Source organism: Marmota monax, unplaced genomic scaffold (assembly GCF_021218885.2).
Source record: "Marmota monax isolate L192 unplaced genomic scaffold, Marmota_monax_Labrador192_F-V1.1 WCK01_AAM20220418_F8-fsc00023, whole genome shotgun sequence".
In the NCBI taxonomy this organism is placed as follows: Eukaryota; Metazoa; Chordata; class Mammalia; order Rodentia; family Sciuridae; genus Marmota; species Marmota monax.
Genome location: NW_026692907.1, coordinates 315,781 through 336,052, shown reverse-complemented (window position 1 = coordinate 336,052; position 20,272 = coordinate 315,781). Strand labels below are relative to the sequence as shown.

General features: G+C 39.2%; 1 non-coding gene across 1 annotated transcript; it reads left to right on the top strand.

The window, feature by feature from the left end:
• The first annotated feature begins 10,188 nt into the window (after positions 1–10,188).
• LOC124097047 (U6 spliceosomal RNA) lies at positions 10,189–10,291 on the top strand. Its single transcript, XR_006853089.1, has one exon. It is a non-coding gene; the product is annotated as a U6 spliceosomal RNA (small nuclear RNA).
• Positions 10,292–20,272: the final 9,981 nt, after the last annotated feature.

Genomic DNA, 20,272 nt, shown 5'->3' with positions numbered 1-20,272 from the left:
ATAGCATATGCAAAGAAAACAAGAAAGATGAGAGTACTCCTAATATTCATTCAATCTGAAGACAAAGAAAAAAAAAGAAGACAAGAAATTGATTTTGAATCCTTTTTTATATTCTTATTTGTATGTGCCCCTATATGAAGCACTAGTAAAACTGATGGTTATCCAGCCTGGCTTGTTCTTGGTGGAGCCTAGAATCCAGCTAGGAAGACAAGTAAACAGAGGAACCCTTCTGTGCCTCTCCCCAACCCCTACAGTCTTTAGAGAACTGAGAAGAGAATGATTAGTTCAGTTGGCTAAGGATCAGAAAAATTCCTAGAGAAAATATTGTTTTAAACAATATGGGCCTTAGCACCCTTACTTCGGAGTCCCTAATTCTACAAAATCACTATCTTAAAATACATTCAAATTCCATGTTAAATATAACATTTTGTAGTAGTATTTCTTTTCTTTTTCTTTCTTTTTTTTTTTGGTGGGAGGGGCTGTACTTTGGATTAAACTCAGGGGCATGCTACCACTGGGCTACATTACCCAACCCTTTTTGCTTTTTGTTTTGAAACAGGGTCTTGCTAAGTTGCCCGGGCTGATCTTGAATTTGTTGTTCTCCTGCTTCAGCCTCTTGAGTTACTAGGATTACTGGTGTGTGCCACCATGCCTGGCTAGTGTAAAAAAATTTTAAAGATTGTAATAATTTTGATTTTTAAATGTTGAGTTTCCAGGAAGTCATGTAATTTGTGCTTAGCTAAATCTTCCAGAAATCAGAGGTACTCCTGAATTTTTGCAAAGTGAGGAAAATTTAACTTACAAATTATTTTCATGTCTAATGACATTTCATAAATAACAAATTTAATGTAATGTTTACACAATGCTAGAATTTATAGATACAGAGTTTTTTGTTGTGGTTGTTTTTTAGGTTTTGTTTGTGCCCTAGTTTTTTCCTTAATTTTGCTCTTGCTCTCTATCTCTCTTTGTCCTCTCTCACTCGCCTCCCCCTCCATACACATATACATATACACCATATTACTACCTCACGTAGGTACAGCTTTAGACCTCCGTGTGGTAAGAGAACGACTGTTGCATGTTCCTGAACCTAGCACTACCACCTAATTTAGGTGACAATATTGATAATAATGAGAGTTTCCCTCTCATTCCACAGAAATTCAAGTCAGTTGTAAAATTTTTTTTTCTCTTTGTTTGGTACTACAACTTTAACCCAGGAGTGCTTTATCACTGAGCTACATCCCCAGCCCTTTTTTATTTTTTACTTTGAGACAGGGTCTAAGTTGATGAGGCTGGCCTCAAACATGCAATCCTCCTACTTCAAACTCCTGAGATGCTGGGATTGCAGGCTCGCACCACTGCACCTGACTGCAAATTGTTTTTTTTTAAGTAGCCACAGAAAGTATGATTTTATAATAGCATCTAGGACATAAAGCATACATATGAAGAGGAGGTATGGAATTATATTTTAGAAAAGGTGAGTGGTTATTCATCATTATTTCCTTAGGAAGAGACTCCCCCTTTCCCCCTCCCTGTGGTGTTAAGGATTAAATTTAGAGTCTTGTACATGTTAGGCAACTGCTCTGCCACTGAGTTATGTCCCCTAGCCCCAGCATTATTTCCTAAGGGATGGACAAAATACCAGCTATAATCCTAACACAGTTTTAAAAAATGATACAAATGGTCTTGATGATAATAAAATAATGCATAAGAAACTATATAATCATAGTTATGCACCGCATAATATTTCAGTTGACAACAGACTGTATATATTATGATGACCCATAAGAATATTGGAGCTGAAAAATTCCTATCACCTAGTGATGTCTAGTCATTGTAACATTATAGCACAATATGTTACCTGAGTGTTTATGGTGATGCTGGTATAAACAAACCTACTGTACTATGGTCATGTAAAAACATAGCACATAGAATTATGTACACTACATAATACTTGATAATAAACAACTGTTCTTGGTTTATGTATTTACTGTATTATCCTTTTATAATTATTTTAAAGAATCGCCTTATACTTATAAGAAAAAAGTTTGCTGTGTTACACCAACAGCAGCCTCATATATTTTGTGTTTCCCACACCTCTTAATTGCATCATTTTCTCTTGTGCTTGACTTAATCATGTTATTTTGTTCATTGTGGTCCCTAATCATGCGAAATCCATTGCAAGTGTTGCTAGGAAGAGGCCACATCAACTGAGTGACCTGAAAACCAAATTAAAAGTGATTAAGAAGCTGGGTGTGGTGGTGCACATCTGTGATCCCAGCTACTGGGAGGTGAAGAAAGGAGAGTTACTTGAGCCCAGGAGTTTTTGGCCAGTCTAGGCAAAACAACGAGAGCCTATCTTAAAAAAAAATAAAAATAAAAAAATTAAGGACTGCAAAGGTGGAAAATCAATGATTATTATTAGTCACTTCTCAGGCATGTCCCATTACACTATAACTAGGATTTTGAAGAACAAGAATAAAGTGACAGAGGCTGTTAAAGGATCTATTTCCATTGACAGCAATGTACTAATAAAATTTTGAGAAGAGCCTATATCAGAAATGGAAAAACTTCTAATGATGCCGGACACAGAAGCATATCCCTCTCAACTTCAAGATCATCACAACCAAAGCAAAAATTTGTTTGCATTGTGAAAAGAAAACGCTGGACTTGACTACCTATGACATTGACTTTACTGCTGCTCTGAGTTGTTTAAAAGATTCAAGAATCATTATTCTGGGACTGGGGACATAGCTGATAGAGCATAAGGCCCTGAGTTCAACCCCCATTACATGGTTAGGGATGTAGCTTGATGGAAGAATAGTACTTGCTTATCGTGCACGAGTTTTTACCCCCATCAATCAATTAATCAATCAATGAAAGATTTGTTATTTAAGCTGGATGTGGTGGCTGGCATCTATCACCCTAACTACTTGAGAGGCTAAAAGGGAGGATCAATTGGGCCCAGAAATTTAAGGCCTGCCTAGGCAACATTGTGAGAGCCCATCTTAAAAAAAAAAAAAAGAGTAGGGACTTGAGTCATCAAATACTAATGTGAAGACAGCTTGAGGATTTTTGAGATTATAGTGCACACCTATAATCCCAGCTGCTCTGGAGGCTGAGGCAGGAAGATCACAAGTTAGAAACCTGCTTTAGCATTTAGCGTGGCCTTAAGCAATTTAGCAAGACTCAGACTCAAGAAGGACTTGGGGAGGCAGCTCATGTAAATGCTCTGGATTCAATCCCCAGTAGGAATTTTTGGAAACTCTAGATAAGCTGATTTTGGAGGAAAATCACTTGCTTGAGCAAGCTTCAATGTGGATGAAACATTCTTATTCTGGAAACAGATCCCTGGACAAGACTTCCATTCATAAGGAGGCTAAGTTCAGTGCTCAGTATCCATGGTTTTAAGGACAGACTAACAATCTTGCTATGGGACAATGTTTCATGCTACAAATTGAAACCCTCTGTGATCTGGCACACTGAGAATTCCAAGGTCTTCAAGCATATCAGTAAGCACACAATGCCAGTGTACTACAGCAGAAATAAGAAGCCATGACCCAGTTCCTCTTCCAAGGTGCCCTCCTGCATTGCTGTGCCAGCAAAATGGAGAAGTGCCATTTAGAGAATAACACACCTTTCAAGATTCATGGTAATGCTCTCATGAATCCTTTTATTAGTGAGTTTCATCCCAATATCAAACCAATATTTTCCCCACTAAACCCAAGCTCTTTGATCCAACAGATGGATCAAGGAGTAATAACAGCTTTTAAGATGTACTACCTGAGGAGAACCTTTTCTCAGGCTATTGCTGCAACTGAAGACATTAGGAAGACACTGATGCAATTCTGGAAGAATTACAAAGTATTTCAAGAGCCTCACTTGGGGTTGGGATGATGTCACCAGTGTGGAAGAAGACATTTAAGAGGTTCATTCATGACTTCATAGGACTTCCTGCCCAGGATGAGGAAGTTGCAAAAATCAATAAGACTATGGAGATACAAACAACTTTAAACTGTATGGGGATGAATTTGACATTGAGGAGCACATAGAGGTGGTTCCTGAGGAAATGACTAATGAGGAGTTGTTGGAAATGAAACAGGAACACATAGTTGAAGAAGAAGCAAGAGAAAAGTGAAATGCAGAAGAACAAGAAGAATGCCTAAGAAAATTCACAGCTTAGCAGAAGGACTTACCAGAAGTTTTTGCAAGTTTCAACAAGCTCTTAAAATGTTTGAAAACATGGTCCCCAACACTGAAAGTTTGTCATTAGCAGAGAGGAATGGTCATGATTCATTATCTCCTTATAAGCAAATTAATGATGAAAAAAGAAACCAACCAAACCACCTTGGACATATTTCTGAAAAGAGCTGACTTCTCAGAAGAGCTTTAGGGAAGTCCTTCCTGAAGGGATCCAGAAGAAGGCATTATTATCACAGGAGTTGACAGCTCCATGCATGTTATTGTCCCTGAAGAACTTACAGTGGGATAAAATGTGAAGTTAGAAGACAATGATATTGATAATTCTAATCCTGTATAGGCCTAGGCTAATATATTTATTTATTTTAAATATTTGTTTTAGTTGTAGATGACACAATAACTATATTTTTATTTGTTTATTTTTATGTGGTGCTAAACCCAGAGCCTCACGCATGCAAGGCACGCACTTACCACTGAGCTACAACCCCAGCCCTAATATATTTATTTTAAAACAAAAATGTTTGATCTGGGCAGATTGGCACATACCTGTGACTCAAGAAACTGAGGCAAGATTACAAGTTCAAAGTCAACCTAGGCAAGTTAGCAAGACCCTGGATCTCAAAATAAAATAAAAAGGGCTGGGGGCCTGGTTACAGTGGTGCATGCCTGTAATTCCAGGGGCTCAGGAGGCAAGGCAGGAGGATCATAAGTTAAAAGCCAGCCTCAGCAAAAGCGAGGCACTAAGCAACTCAGTGAGACCCTGTCTCTACATAAAATACAAAATAGGGATGGAGATGTGTCTCAGTGGTCGAGTCCCCCTGAGTTCAATCCCTGGTGCCCCCGCAAAAAAAGGGGGCTGGGGAGGTAGCTGTATGGTAGAGTCCCCTGGGGTCAATCCCCAGTACCCCCAAAATAAATAAAAATAAAAAGATTAAATAAAATATATTTATGCTAGCACACAATGAGCTTCATATTGTTATTTTTAAACAAATAAATATGCTTATGATATTTTTTTAATATTTAGTTTTTTTAGTTTTTTAGGTGGACACAATATCTTTATTTTATTTTTTTATGTGGTGCTGAGAATTGAACCCGGTGCCTCACACATGCTACCACTTGAGCCACATCCCCAGCCCCGCTTATGATATTTCTTAACATTAGTTTCTAACATTATAAATATTGATAGACATAGTTCATATAAACAAAAACTTTTTGGGGCCTTCAATCTGAAGATTAAAGTTTGAGAATCCCTGTTTAAGGCCTTCTTACTCAACTGTGTGGTCCATGAATCAGCACTATCTGAATCACTGGTGAGTTTGTTAGAAATGCAAAATCTTAGGTGTGGTAAGGTGGCCCACACCTTTAATCTCAGCAACTGAGGAAGCTGAAGCAAGAGGACTGCAAGTTCCAGATTACCCTCAGCAATTTAGCTAGGCCCTAAGCAATTTAACAAAATTCTGCTGCCAGGCATGGTGGCACACGCCTTTAATCCCTGTGGCTCCTGAGGCTGAGGCATGAGGATTAGGAGTTCAAAGCTAGTCTCAGCAAGTTAGCAAGGTGCTAAGCAATTTAGTCTGTCTCCAAATAAAATATAAAAAGGGATGGGATGTGGCTCAGCAGTTAAGTGCACCTGGGTCCAATCTCTGGTTTAAAAAAAAAAATACAAAACCTTTAAACAGATCTGAGATTGATTAAATGAGAATGTATCTTTTACCATGATACTCAGGTGACTTATATACATATTAAAATTTGAGCAACACTGATCTATGTGGTTAAAAATTCTTGGAAGAGGTGACACTTGGATTTTATAGGATGGGTAGGAGTATCCAAGGAGGACTGCAGATAGATGATTTGGGGAGGGAGAGAGCTGGAGGAAGGTATAATAAAAAGAAATGTCATGACATTCTGTGACACTGCCAATAAAACATGCCTATATCCTTAGCAACGTTTAGTCCTCCAAAAATAATGAATTATCATGGGCTGAGGTTATGGCTCAGCAGTAGAGCGCTCTCCTAGCGCCGGCAAGGCCCTGGGTTCGATCCTCAGCTCCACATAAAAACAAATAAATAAAACAAAGGTATTGTGTCCAACTACAACTAAAAATAAATATTTTTTAAAATGAATTATAGCAACTATAAGAGTTCAACAAAAATCAGGAGCTAGGCAGGTGTGGTGCAACATGCCCATAGTCCCAGCTACTCAGGACGCTGAGGCAAGAAGATCCCAAGGCCAGCCTGGACAACTTAGTGGAGACTCTGTCAAAATAAAATAAAATTGAGAATTGGGAATGTAACTCAGTGGTAGAGTACCTTTGTGTTCAATACATGCCCCCCCCCCAAATTAGAATCTAAAAGTGCCTCTAGTCCTCTTTCTGAAACTTGATTCTGAAAGAGATTTTTAAAGTAAAAGTTTATAAAGTAGCTGGGCACGGTGGTGTATGCCTGTAACTCTAGCAACATGGAAGGCTGAAGCAGGACAATATCAAATTCAAGACCAGTCTCAGCAAATTAGTGAGACCCTCCACAACTTAGACCCTGTCTCAAATTTTTTTAAAAAAAGGACTGGGGATGTACCTCAGTGGTAAAGTGCCCCTGAGTTAAATCTCAAAAGAAAAGTGTATACACACACACACACACACAATGTAGGCTCCCCCATGATGCCACCCATGAGGTCCTCACCCAAGCTGGCAACATATTTGGAATGCCAGACTCCCAAACTGCTCCACTGTTCCAGTTTTGAATTCCACAAGTCTTCATTTAACCACACCCTAAGGAGAGAAGACTCATACATTTTTTAGTTTTTCTAATGAATATTGACCTATAGAAAGTTACTGTGGTGCCAGACAAACTCACAAAGGACTTTTACCCAAGTTTTCTTTCTCTTTCTCTCTCTCTCTCTTTGTTTTTTTTTTTTTTAGATTAATTACTATATTATTTTTGTTTTAGTGATGAGATCTTTCTTTGTTGCCCAGACTGGCCCTGAACTCCTGGGCTCAAGTGATCCTTCTGCCTCAGTATCTCAGGAAACTGAGATTACAGACATGTATGACCATGCCTGGCTAGTTACCAAGTTTTCTAAAATAAGATAATTTATGCCTGGTGCAGTGGTGCATGTTTGCAATCCTAGTGACTCTGGAGACTGAGGCAGGAGGAACACAACTTCAAGACCAGCATAGACCCCAGCAGCTTTGTTTTTCTTTATAGCACTTGACATTTTACCATATATCAATTATTCACTGTATGTCTCCTTCACAGGAATAAAGTCCACATGGCAAGGACCTTGTCTTATTCACTACTGAGTCCTCAACATCTAAAATAGAGTCTATCCTGGCCCTATAGCTCAAGCCTGTAATTCTAGCACCTCAGGAGCCTGAGGCTGGAGGATATTGAGTTCAAAGCCCGACTCAGCAACTCAGCAAGGCCCTAAGCAACTTAGTGAGATCCTATCTCTAAATAATAAATATAAAAAAAGGCTGGTGATCTCACTCCAGTAAGAGTGGCAGCCATTATGAAGACAAACAACAACAAGTGCTGGTGAGGATGTGGGAAAAAGGTACACTCATACACTGCTGGTGGGACTGAAAATTGGTGCAGCCAATTTGGAAAGCAGTATAGAGATTGCTTGGAAAACTGGGAATGGAACCACCATTTGACCCAGCTATTCCTCTTCTTGGACTATACCCAAAGGACCTAAAAACAGCCTATTACAGGGACATAGACACATCAATGTTTATAGAAGCACAATTCACAATAGCTAAACTGTAGAGCCAACCTAGATGTCCTTCCATGGATGAATGGATAAAAAAAAAAAATGTGGCATTTATACACAATGGAATATTACTCAGCAGTAAAAAAGAATAAGATCATGGCATTTGCAGGGAAATGGATGGCATTAGAGAAGATTATGCTAAGTGAAGTTAGCCAATCCCCCCAAAATAAATGCTGAATGTCTTCTCTGATATAAGGGGGGTGACTCAAAAAGGGGTTGGGAGGGAGAGCAAGGGAGGAAGATTACCTCTAGATAGGGAATATGGGTGGGAGGGAAAGGGATGGAGAAGGGGAATAGCATGGAGACCGTCATCATTATACAAAATACATGTATGGAGAAGTAAATTTGGTGTCAACATACCTTATATATAATCAGAGATATGGTAAATTATTGTATAATGGTGTATTAAGAATTGTAATGCAAAAATAAATGAAGAAATAAAGAAAAAAAAGGCTGGGGATGTGGCTCAGTGATTAAGCCCCCCTGGGTTCAATTCCCAGTACTATAAATAAAAAACAAAAAGGGCTGGGGATGTGGCTTAGTGGTAAAGGGCCCTTGAGTTCAATCCTCAGTACCAAAAAAACAAGAACAAAAACAATTTAGAACATTGTAGGAACTGTGGACATATTTTAGACAATATATGAATGAAATATAATCTTCAGTATAATACATAGTAAATACAGAAAATAGAATGCAGTTTATTCTCTCATTAAAATAGTGAAAAATGACATATATATGTTGATAGAAAATGGAATTAGGAACTTGGAGACAATAATCACCAGGATAATGTGGAAAACCAAAAATGGCTTATTTGATAGGGGACAGAATTGCTAACAATGTCTGCCCTTGCCACAGTATTACTGTTTCAAAATCGTTTGTACAATGAAATAATTGTTTTGGGGGGATGGGGGATGCTAGGCAAGTGCTCTAACCCTGAGTTACATTCCCAGTAAGAATTATTTTTGTTTAGTCAGAGTGAGCCAGGTGTGGTGACACAAACCTGTAATTCCAATGACTTAGAAGGATGAGACACAATGATCACAAGTTCAAGACCAGCCTTGGCAATTTAGTGTCTTTTTTTTTTTTTTTCAATGCTGGGGATTGAACCCAGGGATACTTTGCCACTGAGCCACATCCCCAGCCTTTTTAGTTTTTATTTTGAGACAGGGTCTCACTAAGTTGCTTTGGGGCTTGTTAAAGTGCTGAATCTGGCCTCACACATTCAATCCTTCTGTCTCAGCCTCCTGAACTTCTGGGATTACAGTCATAGGCCACAATGCCTCATGAGAAATCATAAAAAATAAAAAGGACTGGGGATATAACTCAGTGGTAGAGTACTACTGGGCTCAATCCCCAATGCCACAAAAAGTGGATTAAAAATCACTGTGAAGGTACAGATAGAATATTATGTTTGCAAAACTTATTTCTGAAAAATGGGACTCTGTATTTCAAGATGGAAAAGGCAATCCTTAGTATTTTTGGAGAGAGAAAAATAAGAGAAATAGGATAGTTTGCTTATTGTTGAACAGTAAATAACAACACATTAGAATTGGGGAATGTGGAGAGAAGGAAATGGAAAATAGCCTCTCTGATCTGTGCCCACAGGCTCTGTTCTGAATTTTATAATGGAACACTAACCACAAGGCAAAACAGAGAGCTGCACGGTCTGTACATGTTGCAAAGGTGCCCAACTCTGGAAACAAGTGGCTGTTGAAATTCAGATGTTACTCTCTGAGCTATTGAAATTGTCATAGTATGGTATTTGCCCATATAGTGTGCCTTGTTCTAATTTTCACAAAGGCATCACATAATATGGCTGAGGCCCTATCATGGGTAGTGAAGTGGGTATTGATTTAGTGTGTTGGAGTCTAATGTAGGTGAAATAACCTCTTAGTTGCAACATATAAATCTCGACTCCAGCAATACTAGGGTCAGGTTCAACATGTAGCCTTCATAGAACATTATGAAAACAGTGAATGATGTTTATCACATAGTGTCCATTACCTGGAAATGCACATATTATTGAAAAACAGAAGTTTATGTACTGGATGTAAATATAGAACGATAAATGACCTTATCTTCCTCTAATCCTATTGCCATAATTTAATAAAGAAACAGGGCTGGATTGTAGTGGTGGTAAGTGTTGCAAATGGGGAGAACAGAAAGGAAAGTGTTGGAGTCACAACCCTTGGAATTATCAGTAGGAAAAACACTATGTTATGCTTGCTTCAGCAGCACATATACTAAAATTGGAATGATACAGAGAAGATTAGCATGGCCTCTGTACAAGGATGACATGCAAATTTGTAAAGTGTTCCATATTTTTAGAAATTGTGAGATACACACACATACACACACAAATAATGGCATTCTGCTCAGCCATTAAAAAGAATGAAATTATGAGAATATCATGCTAAGTGAAATTAGCCAAACTCAGAAACCATAAGGTCCAATGGTTTCTCTCATAATTAGAAACTAGAGTAAAATAAAGGAAAGAGGGAGGGAAGGATAAAATTAAATAAAGAACCCATCAAATACAAATTAATAGATACGCAAAAGGAAGTCTAATAGACTAGAAGAAGGAGAAGGGGAGAAGATAGGGAGCATGGGAGGGAAAAGGGGGATCATACATCTATTTCCATGCATGTATTATAATGGGTTCACTTGATGCTTTGACTGTATTCCTTGTGGCTTTGAAACTTACATGTTTTTTTTTTCTTTTTCCCAACCTTCTTCTCCCTGACCTTCTCCTCCTTGATCTTCTTTTCCCTAACCTTGTCCTTCCTGATCTTCTTATCCCTAACCTTCCCCTCCCTGATCTTCTTTTCCCTAAACTTCTTCCTGATCTTCTTTTCCCTAAACTTCTCCTCCCTGATATTCTTTTCCCTAAACTTCTTCCTGATCTTCTTTTCCCTAAACTTCTCCTCCCTGATCTTCTTTTAGGTGATCTCCTTCCTAATCTCTCCTCCCTAATCTCACTTTCTCTGAATCACCTGATGGGCAGAATCACAGCCTTTGGGCTGGAGTCTCCTGTGTTTCTCCTTTGCTAGCAAAGCAATAAACTTTTTTTTCCTTTTTTTTCAAACCAGTGTCCTCATTATTGGATTGGCATCTGGACAAGGACCGAGCTTTTGGCAATAGTAGGAGTCTCTCAGGATGAAACTAACTACTATGTATAACCATAAAGCTCTAATAATAAAATAAAATAAAACAAAATAAAAGCACTATGTTGAAATGAAGTACCCAATCATTTTCTCTCTATCCCTCTGAATGAGTCAGGAAAAAAAACCAAACAAACAATAAAATAAGCACTTTGTACTCCTCACCACCTTCTACACCAATCACATCAACACCTCAATGTTTCGCAAACATACTATGCACATTCTCTTACTGTTCCTCTCCTTGGTTCATGAATGGAAAGTCTTTCATTTTTTTTTTTCTTTTTTAAAATGGTACTGGGGATTGAACTTGAGGCGGGGGTAGTGGGGAAGTTTACCACTAAGCTTCATCTACATTCCCAAACCTTTTCATTTTATTTTATTTTTTTGCAGTGTGGTGCTGGGGATTGAACCCAGGGCCTTGAACATGTTAGGCAAGCGCTGTACCACTGAGCCACATCCCCAGCCCCTCTTTCATTCTTTTCTGTTAGCAAATTTTCTTCATTTTTCAAAACTCAGCTCTATGAGCACTTCTCTGATACTCTTAACCAGTCTAGTCCCTTTTACTACAATACTCTATTACCATCTTGTATTAAATGTGAACCTACCTACTGACCTTATTAGTTTGTTAGTTCTACCAGCTAGCCCTTCCCCCTGAATCTAAGCCTACTCTGTGACTGCTTCCACTAATAAAATATGGCAGGAATGACACTATGCCCATTACAAAGCTACACCTTAAAAAATTGGAAGCTTCAACTTCCTATGCTTGGAACACTGCCTCATGGAGTCCCCAGGTGTCATATAAGATATATGACACCCCTCTGGAGAGACCTCATGGAGTCTTCAATACTATAGGCAGTGAAAAAGGTTCTGAGCCTAGCCTTCCAGTTTTTCTTAACAATGTGTCAATCACATGAATAAAGCTGTCTTGGATCCTCCAGACCAGACTGCCTGCCAGCTGAATACCATCAACTGATCTTGCTTGGTTGACCCCCTAATTAGCATCCAAGTTTTACCCTGAATATTGACTTACAAAATTGAGAGAAATAATGAATTTTTTTGAGCAACTAAATTTTGGATAGTTTGCTACATCATTAACCGATAAACATAACAGAATTTTATACCTGCAAATAGGGTGTTTCTATAGCAAAAACAAACAAAAACAAAACCCCAAAACATGTACCAATTACTTTGGGACTGGCCAATGGGTCTCTACCTTCAAGGTCTAGAGGAGCCTTTTAGTGAAAACTGGAAAGCCCTGAAAGAGATCGTTAATCTCTTGGGTTTGCCACCAAGGAATTGCTATTGGACACAAATTTGACAACACTGTTGATTTTGGTAACATGCAAAGTAGAAAGATACTTAATGACCATGTGCATATGGTTGGGGAGTTTCCACATAGAAAGTGCAGAGTATCAACTGAATATTTCTAGTTGTCTATCCAAAAATATGATAGAAGGACTCAGGGTAGCATTTCTAGTCTCTGTAAGATCTCAAAGGAAGAAATGGTAAATATCAAATCCATAGGGTTGCCAGTAAAATGAGATCACAGGGTAAAGATAAGTCAAGGGTGTGACTGCAAAACCTTTTAAAATCTCAGAAATTTTCAGATACTTTCAAAATCATTTCTAAAGGAAAAAAGTATAAGGATCTTAATTATATGCCTTACAGTCTCTCCCTGATCAACAACAGGGTTTTTTAGCCTTATGGGTGTGGTTTCACATCAGCTGCATATGGGGCCCATCTACAAGGTTATCTGAAAAGGTGTGTTTTTTTTTTTTTTCCTAATGGAGTGGAGTATAATTTGAGACATAGAAAACTCCCTAAATTTTATTTTATTTTGCTTTTTATTTTACCCTCCAAAATTTAAAAAGTTACATTAGCTCGGCTAATTCACAGACAGTACAAATCAATAAAAGGTCTCTGGATCCCTACCTACTAAGGGCAGAAAGCAGACTGAGGAAAGTAGTAAGCTATAAGCCAAGTACAGTGGTAAGCATCTGTAGTCCAGGCACTGGGCAGGGGGAGGGTAGGAGGATTGCTTGAGCCCAGGAGTTGGAGACTAGCCTTGGCAACATAATAAGCCCTTGTCTTGGAAGGAAGGGAAGAGGAGAAAGGACAGGAAAGGAAAGGGAAGGGAAGGGAAGGGAAGGAGAGATTGATTTTGGGCTAGGGATGTGGTTCAGTGGTACAGCACTTGCATAACATGTATTAAGGTCCTGGGTTCAATCCTCAACACTGCATTAAAAAAATACTCAGTTTCAAAAATGGGCTGTTTCTTATGGAAAAGAAATGATGACAGAGGGCAGAGAATCATTTCTAGGTAGCAGAACCAAGTCTTAAAAAAGGAACTTGCAAATAGCTAGGTTTCAGATTTTTTTTTTTTTTTTTTTTTTTTTTTTGGTATCTGGGTTTGAACCCAGTGTCACTTTACTGCAGAACCATATCTCCAACCCTTTTTATTTTGATATAGGGTCTTGCTAAGTAGCCAAGGCTAGCATGGAACCTGCAATCCCCCTGCCTCAGCTTCCCTATAGCTGGGATTACAGGCATGTGCCACTATGCTTGGCCCTACAATCCTCTCAAAAAAGAGTGTCTGTTGCAGTTATCTTATACCTATCTCACCATTTGTAGTTGTGTGTGTAAAGGGGAGCAACTTATTTTTTTAGTTCACAGGTGTTTAGGCTGAAAGGATACTCAAAAACTAAGCTCTGTGAGCTGTGTCTGAAGCCCACAACCACACCTAGCATTTGAAGAGATCACAGACCTTGATCCTTAGTCTGATGTAGTGAGCTGAGTTTTGCTGAGTCCTTTGAAGATGTGAGCATACTTTGCATGGTGAGAGGAATGTAAATAATTTGTGACCAGAAAGTAGATTGTGACAGATTAAAGATGGCTGTAAATGCTTTAATAATCCTGGCAGGGTCTTGTGTTTCCTTCTCTCTCTCTCTCTCTCTCTCTCTCTCTCTCTCTCTCTCTGCTTTATTCCCCCAACATTTTTTTTTTTGGTGCATTATAGTAGTACATACTGATGGGATTTGTTGTTATATATCCATACATGCATACAATACACAATATAACAATATAATTTAACCAATATCACCCCTTCTTTTATTGACAAGTTTATTTAGGAAAGTAGTTACACATTCAAGGGAGTAGTTACACATTCAAGTGAGAAATACATTCAAAAGAGAAATGCCGGGCTGGAGATATAGCTCAGTTGGTAGAGTGCCTGCCTCATGTGCACAAGGCCCTAGATTCAAGCCCCAGCACCTCGAAAAAAGAAAAAGAGAGAGAGAAATGCCTTTGAGAATACGCATTCAAGGGAGAAATGGGAGCCATCTGCAGAGGGAGAGAAAGCCCATGTTTCCTCCTCTTGAATATGAGTGACTTTATGAGTGCTTTGACTAAGAGAATACAGCAGAAATGACACTTGTGCTAGTTTCCAATCCCAAATAATTCAGAGACTGGTAACTTTTACTACCTGTCTCTAGGGAACAGTGTCTATTAGACCTCTGAGAAAACAATGTACTCTGCTGGAGAGATTATATTGAAACAATATAATTACTGAAGACATGTCTCCAAAAAAGGGTCTGAGGAGTTTCCAGAGAGAGGTGAGGACTTGACTTGGAACCAATGGGGTTCTTGGCATACTTGACAGGAAAGAATTTCAGTCAAAGGCATGGATAAAAAGTTTATTTAGGAAAGTAGAAACATAAGCAAAGGAGAGATACCTTGGAAGCCAGGCGTGATGGCACGTTCCTATAATCCAAGCGTCTTCGGAGGCTGAGGCAGGACTATTGCAAGTTCAAAGCCACCCTTAGTTACTTAGCAAGGCCCTTAGCAACTTAATGAGACTCTTTCTCAAAAAAAAAAAAGGGGGGGGGCTGGATGGGTAGTTCAGTAGTAAAGTGTCCCTGGGTTCAATCTCCAGAACAGAGAGAAAGGGGGATGGGGAGAGGGAAGGACAGAGAAGAGGAGGGGAGGGAAGTGGAGGGGAGGAGAAAGGGAAGGGACAGAATAGAGAATAAAGAAGAGGCCTTTGGGATAAAGTAATAAAATATCAACACAAGGGAGAATTTGGGCTATCTGCGGGGGTGGGGGGGTGGACAACAGCTGGTTAGTATAGGTTGTTAATATTTACAGAGGGAGGGTTGCTAGGGGCTGGACTTGAACTGGAGCCAGGGTGGCACTACACAATTTTGCACCAGTTTTCTATGCTCTTGCACATTGCCCTATGTTATAAGGGCATGGGGCCAAGAGCATTTCACTCTGGAGTTGCAACTGCAATTCTTCATGGGTTCTTTCTTTCTGTCTTTTCTTTCTTCCTGTGTGTGTGTGTGTGTGTGTGTATGCGCGCGCGCACTGCTAGGAATGGAGCCAGGGGCTGGCACATGGTAGGCAAGTACTGTCTGTTGCAGTTATCTTATACCTATATCACCATTTGAAGTAGTTTGTGTAAAGCTATATCCCCAGCTCTGCTTTCTCAATTTCAAAGGTTTATGGGTGTTTCACACATTTCAGTGGTTCACTGGCACTTCTTTGAGACTCAGTATCTCTCCCTTTATTCCCAAATACATATTGCAAAAGTACATGGAGTCTCTCTCAGGTCCTCACTTCCAAGATGACTAAAGAAGGAATAATGGTTGTGCCAAATAGAGCCACGTATATCCTATTCGTTGTCCAAACTGCACCTGATGATGCCCAAGGACAAGGCTGTTAGGAAGTTTGTCAATTGAAACTATTGCCAAAATCTCGGTCCTTGTTCCCAATGCCAATTCAATAACAAGAACACAGTTTTGAGAAAAAAAAGAAAAAGAAAATTTATTGCTTTGCTAGCAAAGAAGAAACCCAGGGGACTCCTACCCCAGAGGCTGTGATTCTGCCCATTAGCAGGAATAGCGGCTTTTATACAGGTGATTCAAAGGCTACATTCCATGTGTTCTCTGTTGGAGCTATAATTCACTTGTTAATTTGGGAGATAGTCATTTCTGAAATCTGGTACCATCCCCCAAACCTGGATTACTTTGTTCCTGTGGTAGGCAAATGTGGGCAAAGATGGGGAAGAAAGGTAATCCTGTTTCCCCTGAGATTAGGGAGGAGCCAGGAGAGAGGAAGAGAAAGAAACATGTCCACTTTAAAAATAAGTTGCAGTGGAGAGCCGCACGGTCTATATTCAAAGCAAAAAGTGGACCATTGTTACACTGAGACAGAGTCTTGCTAAGCTGCTCATGCTAGCCTCAAACTAGTGATTCTCCTCCCTCTGCCTTGTGAGTAGTTGGAATAACAAGTGTGTGCCACTGTGTTCACAAACCTTTATATTTCTGATTTTTAGCTCCAATGCAGACTGTTTTTGAAGGAGATTGTAGTACTTGATATGGCATCTGGGCATTTGTTGATACCAAAATGAATACAGAATACATGTAATCAAGATCAAGTATGCAATAAGTATTTTAGTGAGTTTTGCTTTTTTTTTTTTTTTTGTACTAAGAATTGAACCCATGGTTTTTTGTTTTGCTTTTTGGGAATATTTTTAGTACCATGGATTGAACCCAGGGGCACTTAACCACTGAGTACAGCCCCAGTTCCCCCAACCCCCTTTTAAAAAAATATTTTAGTTAGCGACAGGGTCTTGCTAAATTGATTTTAGGGCCTCCTTAAATTGCTGAGGCTGGGCTTTGAACTTGTGATTCTACTGCCTCAGGCTCCTGAGCTGTTGGGATTATAGGCATGCACCACCATTTCCAGATAACCCAGGGGTTCTTTACCACTGAGCTACATCCCCACCCCTTTTTAGTTTATATTTTGAGACAGGGTCTTGCTGAGTTGCTTAGGCCTTGCTAAATGGCTGAGCCTGGCCTCTAATTTGCATTAATCCTACCTCACTCTTCCAAATTGCTTGGATTACAGATGTATGCCACCACACCCAGTTATTTTAGTGAGTTTTGGAGAATGAATAAGGTGAGTAAGTAGAAGTAAGGGGAAGAACATTTCAGAAAGAATAAATAGTATATGCAAAGGCTCAAAAGCCTGGAAAGTTTAGAAAATCTCATTTCAGAATTATTGAAATAACAAGTATAAAAGAAAATGAGGCAGATGAAACTGAAAAGGTAGACAAAGGCAAGCCTCAGGAAAGATATGTGTGACTGCCCAAGTGTCTATCCATAGACTATGAAAGATACTGAGTGTAAAATTATCAAGTATCTTCTTTTAAAAATAAAAACTATTTTTAAGTTGTTGATGAACCTTTATAATATATTTATTTATATGTGGTGCTGGGTATTGAACCCAGTGCCTCAAACATGCTAGGCAAGTGCTCTACACTGAGCCACAACCCCAACCCCTATCTAGTACCTTTAATCAGATAAATTATATTAATTCTCTTTTTGTATATATGGAAAATAAGGCTCCAGACAGGTTTTGCCACCTGTTCAAGAACACATCATTAGTAGGTGGCTGATAAAGGATTTGAATCCATGTCCAATAACTATGAAACTATATTTTAAAAGACTTCAAGGGCAAACATGACTTCATTTTTTCTTTCCACATTTGTTATTGGTGCATTATAATTGTATATAATGATGGGATTTGTTGTTACATATTTGTACATGCACAAAATATAATAATATATTTTGGCCAATATCACTCCCCAGCACTTATTTCCTCCCTACCCTCCTCCCACCCCTTGGTCCCTTTCCTCTCCTAACTTCCCTTTGATTTTCATGAGATCCCTGATGACTTCATTTTTTAAAACTAATTTTTGAACACATTCTATCTGCCAGAAATTATGTAAAGTGAATATATGTGAAAGTGAATGTCATAAGCAATATAACATATGAATGTGTTGTGCTAAAAACGATTAATTTTCCCTGAGGAAATGAGAAAAAAAGCTTCTCAGAAAACAGATATTTTACCTATTTCTTCATCATTCATCTTTTATTATTTAAAACTAGAGCTAACACTCATTGAACTCGAATCTCATCTAAAGATGCCTGACCTTGTACTAAGTGTTTTATTATTTTGTCTCACCAACCCTATGAAGTAGCCACTATTATTTTCTACATGTTACAGATGAGGAAACTAAAGCAAAGAGTTTAGGTAACTTGTTCAAGGTTGCACATTTAGTAAACTGGATTGGAAGCAGTTGGACCAGATGTCATGCTTTTAACCAATAATAGGGATATTTAAGTTGTTTTTTTAAAGAAGATTTGTGGGCCAAAAGGCATTTAAGAGAGAACACACACATGCACACACACAGAGAAACACATGCAAGATGGGCATAGTGGTGCAGCCTATAATACCAGCTACTCTGTAGGCTGAGGCAGGAGGATTACAAGTTCAAGGCCAGCCTGGGGGATTTAGCGAGAATTTGTCTTGAAAAAAAAATGACTAAATAAAAAGGGTTGGGGATGTAGTTCAATGGGTTCAGTCCCCGCTAATGAAAAATAAAAAAATAATAAAGAATGAAAAAATACTGCCCATGTCCCGCACAGGGATTGGAATCTGGATAACTCTGCGTGGTGTGGGCTGTTGGGCAAAAGACCACATGGAAGTAATTTTTTCACAAAGCAAGGGGTAAGATGGCTCTGTGACCTTAAAGGACTTGCTATCACGCTGGAAGGCAGGAGAGTGAGAGAGCACCATGCACCAGAATCTCTTTATTTATAGGGAAAAGCATAAAGGATTTTCTTTTCTTTCTTTCTTTCTTTTTTTTTTTTTTAAGAGAGAGAAGTTTTTAATGTTTATTTTTTAGTTTTCAGCGGACACAACATCTTTGTTTGTATGTGGTGCTGAGGATTGAACCTGGGCCGCACGCATGCCAGGCTAGCGTGCTACTGCTTGAGCCACATCTCCAGCCCAAGAACAAAGGATTTTCGATAAAATGTTCTTCACCAAGTAAGGCTAGGGGGACTGGTCAAGTCCCAATGGATGATGCCCAGGTCCAGAACCAGGAGGAAGCAAAACTTCTTTGCCGATTGAAGGTGGAAGTCACCTGCATGGGCAGCCTGAAGCTGCAATGCTAGACTAACACCTTCTTGGCTCAAGACTGAGAGAGAATGCTTAATCATAGCTCTGGCCACCCACAAAAAAAAAAAAAAAAAAAAAAAAAGAAAAAAAAAGGAAAGAAAGAAAAAAGAAAAGAAAGAAAAACATGCCAATGTTTGATGACTTTAAAAAATTCACTGTGCTCTAAGAATAAATTTTAAAAGTACCTAAAATTTAGAGAATTTCTCTAGTGTGTGTGTATGTATGTGTGTTGGGATATGAGGAAACGGGATGAGAGAAGAATGATAGGTGGAGTGTGCTAGAAGAGTACTTTCTTTGGGGCCAGGTAATGGAGGACAAGGGAGTTTTGACTTGATCCAATGGGCTGTGTGGAGCCATGATTTTTTCCTCCCTTTTTCTCTTACTTTGTATTTGTTTTTGTATTTTGTTTGTTTGCAATGCTGGGGATCTAACCAAGTGTCTTCCACATGCTAGGTAAGTCCTTTACCACTGAGCTACATCTCAGTTCCTCTTGGCTTTTTTTTTTTTTTTTGATCGGGGAGTGAGAAGAGTAGATCTATGTTGGAAAGAACAGTCTGGTGGCAAGGGGAAAAGGATTGAGTGGAAGAGACTGGAAGCAGAGAAAAAGGGTTGTTAGGACTCAGTTGCAATGGATATGGAGACCCAAACTAGGAATGATGGCAGTGGGGATAGAGGAAATGGAACCAAGGAATACAAAAACTAGTGATTGTAAGGTCAGGCACGGTGATCAAAAAGAGGCAGATTAAAAGCAGCTGAACAAGGCTTTATTGAGATTTGCTCCCTGGGGAGATCCTCCAGTCTAACAGAGCGGGTCTGGGGGAATAGCGCCCAGGCTTAGCCAGATTGGAATTTTATTGGGTTTAGGAGAGGAAAGGAGGGCTTGGGACAGGAAAGGGAGGGTTTTAGAGTTCCCTGGTCCTCCTGGGGTTGGTTGGGGGATCTTGCTGAGATCCATGTCCATCCAGGATTGGTCAGGAGATCCTGCTGATTGACAGGTAGTTATGAGGCACCATCACTGCTTGTCTGTTGGCACCTGATTGGTTGTTCTTTTGTGCACCAGTTGCCTGGTGCTTTGTTCCCTTAGCCACCTCAAACCAACCTAACAGTGATTATTTCCACAG